The sequence below is a fragment of the Schistocerca gregaria genome, chromosome X (genome assembly GCF_023897955.1).
Source record: "Schistocerca gregaria isolate iqSchGreg1 chromosome X, iqSchGreg1.2, whole genome shotgun sequence".
Taxonomy (NCBI): Eukaryota; Metazoa; Arthropoda; class Insecta; order Orthoptera; family Acrididae; genus Schistocerca; species Schistocerca gregaria.
This window is the reverse complement of record NC_064931.1, coordinates 783,982,008-783,992,459: the sequence shown is the minus strand read 5'-3', so window position 1 is coordinate 783,992,459 and position 10,452 is coordinate 783,982,008. Positions and strand designations below refer to the sequence as shown.

General features: G+C 36.4%; 1 long non-coding RNA gene across 1 annotated transcript; it reads left to right on the top strand.

Annotated features, from left to right (window-relative positions):
* Positions 1-945: 945 nt before the first annotated feature.
* LOC126299548 (uncharacterized) lies at positions 946-10,183 on the top strand. The gene is made up of 3 exons (XR_007552824.1): positions 946-1,074; positions 1,152-1,247; positions 10,057-10,183. It is a non-coding gene; the product is annotated as an uncharacterized LOC126299548 (long non-coding RNA).
* The last annotated feature ends 269 nt before the right edge of the window (positions 10,184-10,452 follow it).

The window sequence follows — 10,452 nt, the reverse complement described above, 5'->3', positions numbered from 1 at the left end:
GCGAGACTGCTACGGTCGTAGGTTCGAATCCAGCCTCGGGCATGGATGTGTGTGATGGCCTTAGGTTAGTTATGTTTAAGTAGTTCTAAGTTCTAGGGGACTGATGACCTCACATGTTAAGTCCCATAGTGCTCAGAGCCATTTGAACCATTTTGAACAAAAGGAACTTCAATTTCATGTATGTATTAGAAGGATACAACTTTTAAGAACAAGAAGTGTCAGGCGATGTCAACGACGTAGAGGTGGACTAGAAGATACAATATTCATTAACAACTAGACTTGATAACAACAGAGTATTCTGTGCAAGTAACACAATAAAAAAAATAACAAAACAGGAAGAATTTACAATTTCATAAGACTTATGTAAAGTATTTCAACAATAGAATCAACACTATGGCATTGAATTACACTGCCAAGAGCTACGACCAATGAAAATTTACAACTGAAAGAGGCCAAAAGGTTACAGACACCAGAGTCAAATAAAAATAAGTACGGATAACAGTCCAGGGAAAGTATCGAGCCTTATCTCAGACACAGAACAGTACGAGTCGTCGGATGTTGCACTAGTACTTATGTAGACAGTCAGAAATTAAGCAAAAAAGTTCAAATCAGTTCACAGGAGAAAGGGTCTGGCAACGCTGTTTCTAACTCAGTTAATTTCAAAATTTAAAGCAACCCTTCTCGTGTAGAGCACCGCCTTTCAAGGACTTTGTTTTGTGTCAGTTGCAAAGACAACAGTAAAATACCAAAATACTTTCCTCTGTAAGATAGGAAGCGTAAAACTCCCCAGTTACCATTAAATAGCCTATATTTTTGTGCCACTGAAGTGAGTTATGAAACTATTTTGCTTCCTGATCTATGAAAGTTTGATTATTTGTTCGAAGAGGTTAAAAACGATAGTCCACAATAAGAATGCGTCAGAGAATATTATCTTTGGCGCAATAAGTCGGTTGTTACGTGTATATCAGCACGAAATTACTTGGGAGGAGGTCGGCGAAATAATCGCCGGATATATGTCGATCCAGTATCATTAGCTTTTTGCTGTTCAGTATGACTAGAAACAATGATGATTCTGTAAGTACCACTGACATGTTATTACTACGACTTGTCTTATTTCTTGCGTTCCTAAGCACCTCACGCGCTTTTCACAGTTCCAGCAGTTGCTCAATGCATACCTGACGATTACGGAGAAATGTTTCAGACAATGTATCCATAAGAATGAAAGAGCCGAGTTGAAACTTAGAGAGGTAAATATTATTGCCATAACATGTAGCGTTTTATTCATGACACATTTTCATTCAGTTGCTGGACATTTTGCTCGTAACGACTGTAATAGTCCTACCGTTTATTGCGTCGTTAACAAGACGGCTACCTAGAAGGCTGATACTGTCGTCCTGTTTCAAATGCTCACAACTTCTTCCAAATTACTCTGTTATTTGAACACTTTAATTTTTAATTATTTCTAGCTCTAATAGTCTATTAATGTATATCTTACTTGTTCTGACTCAAACAACATATAAAAAATTGAGATTAGGAGGGTTAGCTGCTTTATTTCAATAAAGCCAAAGAAAATAGCCACTATTTATGAAACCGCTATTGTAAAGTTAGCAGTGTAAGTAATAATTCTGTGAATAATTACAGAAAACTGAAAGGTAAATGTAAAATGAGTTCACTGAATGAACAGCAAGTGTGTAAATAATTATGAATGTTATATGTAAAAAATGTAGGCCTACAGTAAGTAAATCTGCTATTATTACTCTAATATTAACACATGTGACTTTACTGGACTTTTGGTGAGATGTATAAATCGTACTGAAATCAGACAGCATGTGACAGATTTAGTTTTGGATAAGTTTAGTTATAACTATTAAAAACTTCTTTCCTCAAACTCATCTTATGTAGTCCTATAGTGAAATCTTTTACATAACAAACAAGATTTTCTGTTTAACATGTAGCCTGAGATAATATATTAGTATGTGTTAGCAGAAAATCTTTACAGATTATTATATAACAAAGATAGTAAAACAATGTGTGTAGAAATTGTGAAAGTATTTCCTTCAATACACGGTGAACAGACTCGTATCACTAAAGAATATTTACTGAAAGTGATCCAGCTGTATTTTTAGTGTGATGTCCCTTGTGAGAGGACTGAAGTCTTTAATGAATTTTGCATACTAAGTTACCTGTACATCAGTGCAAAGTATAGTGTGGTGGCTCTAGAATTAAAATTACACATTTCAGTTGCTGTGCTCCTCCATTGCCTTTTTGGGTCTTGTATTTGTGGTATTAACTGTCACTTATTGCAAAAATACTTAGCTTTTGTTGGTGGCAAGTAGCATTTATCCACAGTAATGAAATGAAGCAGTGTTTGCCTGAACAAAATAGACTGTCTTAACAGTTAAAGAGTTCATCAAATCTGGGTTTATGGATGCTTTCATAAGAAATGTAATTATTGAAGTGAATTTCTAAGAGATGTTTTACTAGGTAAAAAAAATGGCTCTGAGCACTATGGGACTCAACTGCTGTGGTCATTAGTCCCCTAGAACTTAGAACTACTTAAACCTAACTAACCTAAGGACATCACACACATCCATGCCCGAGGCAGGATTCGAACCTGCGACCGTAGCAGTCACACAGTTCCGGACTGCGCACCTAGAACCGTGAGGCCACCGCAGCCGGCTACTATGTAAAACTAATCTAATTGTACTAGCACGGAATTTCTTCACCAGAGCTCATGTGCACACATAGCTGGCAACAAAAGTGATATTCTACAATAGTATTGCTTTCAATGTCTCTCAGTCTTCATTTCTTTGTTTTTATTTTTAAGTAGCTGTTTGTAAAAAATTTTTGCAAAGCAGAAAATTGGAAACATGGGGCAAAATTCATTAAAGGGCATCTACTGTATTGTAAATGGGTTTCAGTCTTAAATTGTAGATATGTGCTTCTGAGTTCATTCAAACTGACTCCTTTGCATCTTTCTTTCTTGTTCTAGTTTGTGTAAATACTGAAATAAAAGAAAGTCATATGGCATTGTTGGTTGGGAGACGCCGAAGGGCAGGTTCAACCACATAACTGAAAAGGTTTTTTGTTTTCCCTACGTGCAAAACAGCACTTTTCCTTTGCAAAATGTGAGATTTGTGTGCTTAAGTAGTTCTGATAAGTATAGGTGACTGTGGTGGGTGTAGTGTGGAGTCATGTTTCCGTTAGATGATGATGAACAAAGGGACAGGATGAAACTAAGTATCAGTACACATCTCTTGAAGAGCACCTAGGGGGCTGCCAAGCTTAGCATCCATATCTGTCAGTTTTATCACCATTAACAGTGTTGCGTGCCCTCTCTACCTGAGACACTGCAGAGAGATCTGGGAGTTTAATTCAGGACATTGTCACAATGACTCTCGGTCACAGACTTTAAACCATCACGCCTTTGCCACAAGGCAAGCAGTGAAAAGCAAGTGACATACACAGGCAGTTGCCCATCTAAGTACTGACTAAGCATAACACTGTTTAACTTCAGTGTATCTGACAAGAATCAGTGTATTCAAAGAAGCAAGGCAATTGTCAGTACTGAAATGATTAAATAACTTTTTTCTCCCTTTTTTTAATTTACCCTTTAGAAGATGAAGGACATCATGCTTTGGAATATACAGCAAATCTTGAGAGATATGGGACTTTGTCCTCAAATTACAGCACATTCATCCTTATATAAACACACTAGTATAAAACTCTAATTGGTGTGCCATTCACACCTGTCATGTAGTTATTCAAATCACTGGGACACATTTCATTGACAGAGTCATAATATTACATTCTTCGTTAAATACTCCCTGAGCAACCTTTTTTCTTCTTAACCATTTACCAGCATAAGGATCTACATATGTTCTCTTGCCTGTGTGACTGTCTCAGTTCTTACACACATATCAGTTCTGTGAATAAACTGAAACGATTATGCTCTATACCTTCTTTTTTTGATTCAATTTTAGACCTTTATTTGTTTTTTGAGTGATTGTAACCCTTTGTTTCTATAGAAACAAGATGATAATATGTTACTAATGTCACATCCTGATAAATTGTACATTATTTTAGAATATCTCAAGTGAATATGTGTTCTCACTACTCTAGTCAGTCAATCATCCTTCACTGTAAAATGTGTAAATGTATGCAAGTGTGTGTGTGTGTGTGTGTGTGTGTGTGTGTGTGTGTGTGTGTGTGTGTGTGTAGGTTGCATCTTTTTCTGTGTATATTATGACTCTTTCTACTGAGTAGCATGTATCCATGGTACACCAAGTTTAGTAACAAACTGTAGCATCAGATTCTTAACAAACTTTTATTGAGAACTATCTGGGTTTCACCTTTTCTTATTCGAGCAACAGGACAGTACACAAATAATTCTAACAACATCCAGAAAACTGTCACGATATATAAACAGTTCCCTGCACATAATTTGATACATTAAAGAACAGAGATTTCCCACAGTTATCAAATTGTACTCCTTGTTTAAGAAGAAGGAGTACTCAGGATCAGTTTGTACAGTGAATAGATTCAACCTTCTACTACTGCGTGCAGAAAGTGAAGGGAATAGGGAAGTATGATATTCCTAGTAAAACTATTACACAGTGAAGGAAAGAAAGTTAATAAATTATAACAGCACTGCATTTGTTTGTTTCATACTTAAATGGTTACTTTTATTTATATTGCATCAATAGGTACAATTGTGGTGATCTGTTTATCTTTTAGGAAGTGAATTTTTCATTAGTTGTGAATCTCAGTCAGAGGTGATAGTGGGCTTTGTCTGGATGGTAACCACATCAGCAGGAGTGTGCTTATTATTATTGCTGTTTACAATATTGCTACTGTTTATTGGTGTTCCTTCATTATTCTCTAGCTTATTGGGAAATCTAAGTTTTCTAGAATTTAATATTACTTATCTGGTAAGTTAATTAGCTTCAGAAAAACCAAAACAATATATTATAAAGTTTGATGACTGTCTATCTAATGAATAGTGTCAGTGTGTCAAAAACAACATATTAACATGCTCAAAATCTGCTATTGCATAGTGTAGTAATAAGTTCAATTCTTGATATCTTTTAATTAACCTGGTTTCCAGTAAAACTAGATACATTATCTGGTAAGTTAATTAGCTTCAGAAAAACCAAAACACAATATTATAAAGTTTGATGACTGTCTATCTAATGAATAGTGTCAGTGTGTCAAAAACAACATATCAACATACTCAAAATCTGCTATTGCATAGTGTAGTAATAAGTTCAATTCTTGATATCTTTTAATTAACCTGGTTTCCAGTAAAACTAGATACATTAATAGGATCATCATATTGAAAGCAATAGTCTGAATAATAATTTTAAGTCAGGCAAAGTCTACTTAACGTTTTATGGGATTGCTGGTATAGCCAACCAATAAGTTATATCATATCTACCTAAAAGAATGCAGAATGTTTTACCTAGTAATTCAGCCTGCATGTAAGCCACCTTCTGTCTAACATACTAAAAACAGAATTACTTGTTTCTTACGATGACACTAGCATTCTAATCATCCAAACATTCACACAGAAACAGAAGAAGTGATAAATAGTGTTCTTAAAAGTATCATTGACTTGTTTCCTACTAATTGTCTCATCCTCAATTTTGGAAAGACACTACATAATCAGTTCTGCACATCTGGTGGTATTACACCAATATGTGTAACATATGATGAGGAAATAATAAATATGATAGAAACATCAAAATTCTTGGCTATCCATACTGATGGGAATTTAAACTGGTGAAGCACTTTTTGGAACTCCAAAAACAACTTAGTTCAGCCACATTTCCACTTAGAATCATGACAAATCTTAGGAGACAGAAGTCTGTAAGTGACATATTTTGCATATTTTTATTAAATAATGTCATATTTAATAATGTTCTGGGTTAATTCATTTTTCAGAAAGAAAGTCTCCTTTGCTTGAAAATGTGCAATTCAAAAGGAACAATGATGTGTATAATTACAATACCAGAAGGAAAAATGACATTCCTTACTCAACATTAAGGTTGTCTGTCACACAGCAAAGAGTGCACAATGCTACAACAAAAGTTTTGGCAACTTATCCAATGTTATAAAATGTCTGACAGACAGCATACTAAAATTTGAAAACAAATGGAGTAAATAAGATGGAAACTTAAAAATTCCTTAACAATTATTTCCATTCTGTAGAAGAATTTGTATTATAGTAATATGTAAAAGGTATTGGGTAGGAATTACTAACTCACATCTGCATGTTTTTAAAACAAAGAAACACTTAGAAATGTTCAGCATGTGACCATGTTTACAAATTAATTTGTGATGTGAATGTAAATGACTCCTGCCACATGATTACAATTTATTACGCAATATAATCCACATGGCATGTAATTATTAACTGATAGATCCAGGTACACACACACTACATATGCACTATACAGATTTTTGAGCAAAAATGAACAAATAAATAATGATTAGTAGCAGCAGTGCAGTCTTAGCAGGTGGATTGGTTCCAGCTTTCTATATTTTACATTCTCAGAAAAGAGAACTGTTTCTGTTTCTTGGATAAATGATGAAAGACCATTTGTACATAATGAGTGTCAACCCAATATTGATCTCTGTGCCAAATGTGTAGAGATTATTTGCCATTCTGAAGATGATGTTTTATTCTGTACATTCACTGAGTTATTTAATGCAACCTTCCTCATCATTTTAGTGAGACAGGATAAAACCAGTTACCAGAAAGGTGTCTGACACTATAATATTTGAGCTTCTGTGAGACAATCCTGTGTACAGCACAATCAAATGCTTTTGACATGTCAAGGAATATAGCAGCTTGCAATATTTTATCTAACCCAATTTGTGAATTGAAAAGTCACATGTTGTGTGGAGAGTTTCTTTGGAAACATGGAGACTGACTAAGAAATCACATTGTGAGAGGTGCATTATGGATCTTACAATTATAATATTTTCCAGCACCTTTTAAAAAGATGTAAGTCATGTGACCACTCAGGAACTAATAATATCTGACTGGTCCTTTTAAAATACAAACTAAGACTGACTATATTATTTTGAGAGAGGTATGTTATGCTTCTTACTAACATAATCTTTTCCAATACCTCTGAAGAAGAGGTAACTAGTGAGACAGCGCAATATTTATTCATATTTATCTGTCTATCTTTCTTGTAAAGAGATCCGGGAAACAAATTTTTCATTCCGCCCGGAAATGTCCCTTACAATAATGATGTACTGTGCATGTGACTGAATACATTGCATACATAAGAAGAAGATAATTTTAGTACTTTGCTTTAGACAAGAGACACTTCCATAGGAATTTACAGTTTCACAGAGTTAATTACATTCTTAATTTCTTTGCTAGAGCATGGAGTAACTGTGATTTACCTGTATGCATGTTGCATTGCTTTTTCTCCACATATTCTGTTGCTTTATCTCTTGAACTGTCCACATCAATCTTCTGAGATACTTCCAAGAACTGATTATTAAATAATTTGGCCTCCTACCATTTATTATTTGCATGTTTTCTTTAATAGTGAAGTCCTCATATTCCATACATGATTTTCTAGTTTCTCTTTTAACTACTGTCCACAAATATTTAAATTTATTATCTGAATTATTAATTTAAGATATTTTTTGAAGTTTCCTTAAGTCATCAAAGTATTTTTTGTAATATTTCATCAGTCCTAATTCTCTATTTGTCTTAACCAATCCAAACAATCTATTTTTCCTTCGTCATGATGTTTTTTATTACTTATGTAATGTAGTGCTTCCTTATGTCTTATTAGTGCCAAACTTTATTGTTTTCTTGAGAAACTAGCTGCCAAATAGTCTAAATTTGGAATTGACATCTGTCCTATTATATAGATCTTCTCAGTTATGAGTAGGGATACACAAGGTAAAGTGGTGAAGATGGTGGATACTCTGTGAGGAAAGTGGTTAGTATCTATGAAGTGAGGGGCTAGGTTTCAGGTAGTGGGTCGGAAGTGTTGGTCAACAGGAGCAGACATTCTGTTAGTAGCAGTACAATAACCAGTTACAATGAGGTACCCATGATTGTTTTGTTTGTGGACTTTGGGGAGAGCATATAGAGAGAGGATGTGTGGGGTGTCATTTGGAATGAGGATAGACATCAACTTGGAGGAGAGATTATGGGTGGTGGTTAGTGTTTAACGTCCCGTCGACAATGAGGTCATTAGAGACAGACTGCAAGCTCGGGTTAGGGAAGGATTGGGAAAGAAATTGGCAGTGCCCTTTCAAAGGAACCATCCCAGCATTTGCCTGAAACGATTTAGGGAAATCATGGAAAACCTAAATCAGGATGGCTGGAGATGGGATTGAACCGTCATCCTCTTGAATGCGAGTCCAGTGTGCTAGCCACTGCGCCAGCTCGCTTGGTGGAGAGGTTATGGTGTGGACCTAAGAATTTCATTAGGGATTGGAGGTTATGTTAAACTTCTATAATGGTATCACTATCACAGAGTTTATAGATGGAGGAGTCACACAATTTTCAGAAGCCTTCTGTCAGGTAATAAATTGATTTATCATGACAGTGGTGGAACCTTTCTCTGGAAAGAGGATTACATCAGGATATGTTTTGAGGTTGTTTATGGCTACCCCTTCTTCTGCTGAAAGGTTACTGTTCTTAGGAAGAGAAGGTTGAGGTGGGCAAGTTGGAGGTAAGGAATTCCTGGAAGATGACTAGGGGCTTGTTAGATGGTAGGGTGGAGGGTGAATTAGATGGTGGTATGAACTGGTAGAAGCAAAGTTTAGTGTCGAGATCAGATTGGTTTTGGTTGGAAGGATTGCTGGCAGTATGTCAGTTGTCTGACTCTATCACTTACAAACTTTGCCATAGTGATTGAATCCCAGTAGAATGACATAACCTCCAATCCCCACTGAAATTCTTAATCCCATCCAACAACTTATGCCTTGAGTCCATCCACGTCTCAAATACTGCCTGGCCACCTAGGGGTAGCGTATCTGCAGTGACAAGAACTCCTTCCCCAGTGTGCTGAAGGTATTACAAGGGCCTTCACAGACAAATAATACCCCTCCCACCCCCAAACCTAGCCTAAAAACAGATTTCTGTGCCACCATCCACAAGAATCAGCAACAAAAGATTGCTCCCTTATCACCCATTATCATCCATGACTGCATGACTCGAATAACTGAACCTTATCTTTCACAAGAGCTTTTTATCTATCACATCCTGTGAAATGAGGAATAGCCTACTCATGATGCTTCCCACCCTTCCTAAAGTAGTGTTCTGTCACGCACCCAACCTACAAAACACCCTAGTCCATCCCTATGCCACACACATTGCCTAAACCTTGGATCAAATCCCTGTGGAAGACCCCACCCACCCACCAAATGATACTCTAGTCCTGTCACGTATGTATCCTACCCCAGTGGAGATGCAAGCAGCCAATCTGGTGCAATGACTGTGTAGCTTGTTACGTCAGTGTGACAATAAACCAACTGTCCATCAGAAGGGCCACAGCCAGAACGAAGTTGACCACCAAGTGGCATAACATGTAGCTTGTCACATGTTTGACTTCAATGGCTGTTTCACAACACAGGCCATCCGGATCCTTCCCTCCACCACCAGCTTTCTTAAGCTACACAGGTAGGAGTTATCCTTGCAACACTTCCTCTGCTGTTGTAGCTATTCTGGCCTCAATCTCTGTTAACCCACTGTCTCCACACCATCTGCCCAACAGTTTCCCATTCCCCTTTCATATCACCTCCTCCAGGTTTATGTTGCATGACACCTAAATTGCGCACTGCACGCTACCGTCTCTGACAACCTGTCTAGTGTGTACATTTACCACCTCTCACTCCTTCACTCTTAATGAAAATACAGGCTGCCTCTCTCTGAGCCACTAGCTACCCCCTCCCCCTCCAACCACTCTTCTATTTACATTTGACCAGGAGCTTTCTACCATAATTATGTATATTATACAGTGTTCTTAGTTTAGAAAAACATTTTTTAGTTGTATTAAACTAGTAACTATGTTTCAGATTCGACGTTATGAGGCCTGTGTAAAACGAGAAATGAAGCTGTACAGAGAAGATATGTATAATAAAAATAGAGAGTGGAAGACACAATGAAATTTTGTTGTCTATGTATGCATTTAGATACAGTGTAAATTAAATGGATTTTATAAGTGACATTTTCTGATAAATGTAATACTTAAAAATAAACTCTGTTTCTCTTCTCAAGTTAATTCCTATTAGTCAGTCTTATTTGAAGGAAACATTGTCATTTATACTAGGTTTTACATCAGTGATTTCTTGTAGGAGTCATCTGTTTTTTTTTTCTCTCAGAAAGAAGTCTTGAGCTGCTAATGTGCAGTATGATAGCTTATGAGACAGGAAGGTAGTCAAGACCCAGACTGAATCTGTGTCCCAGGTTAA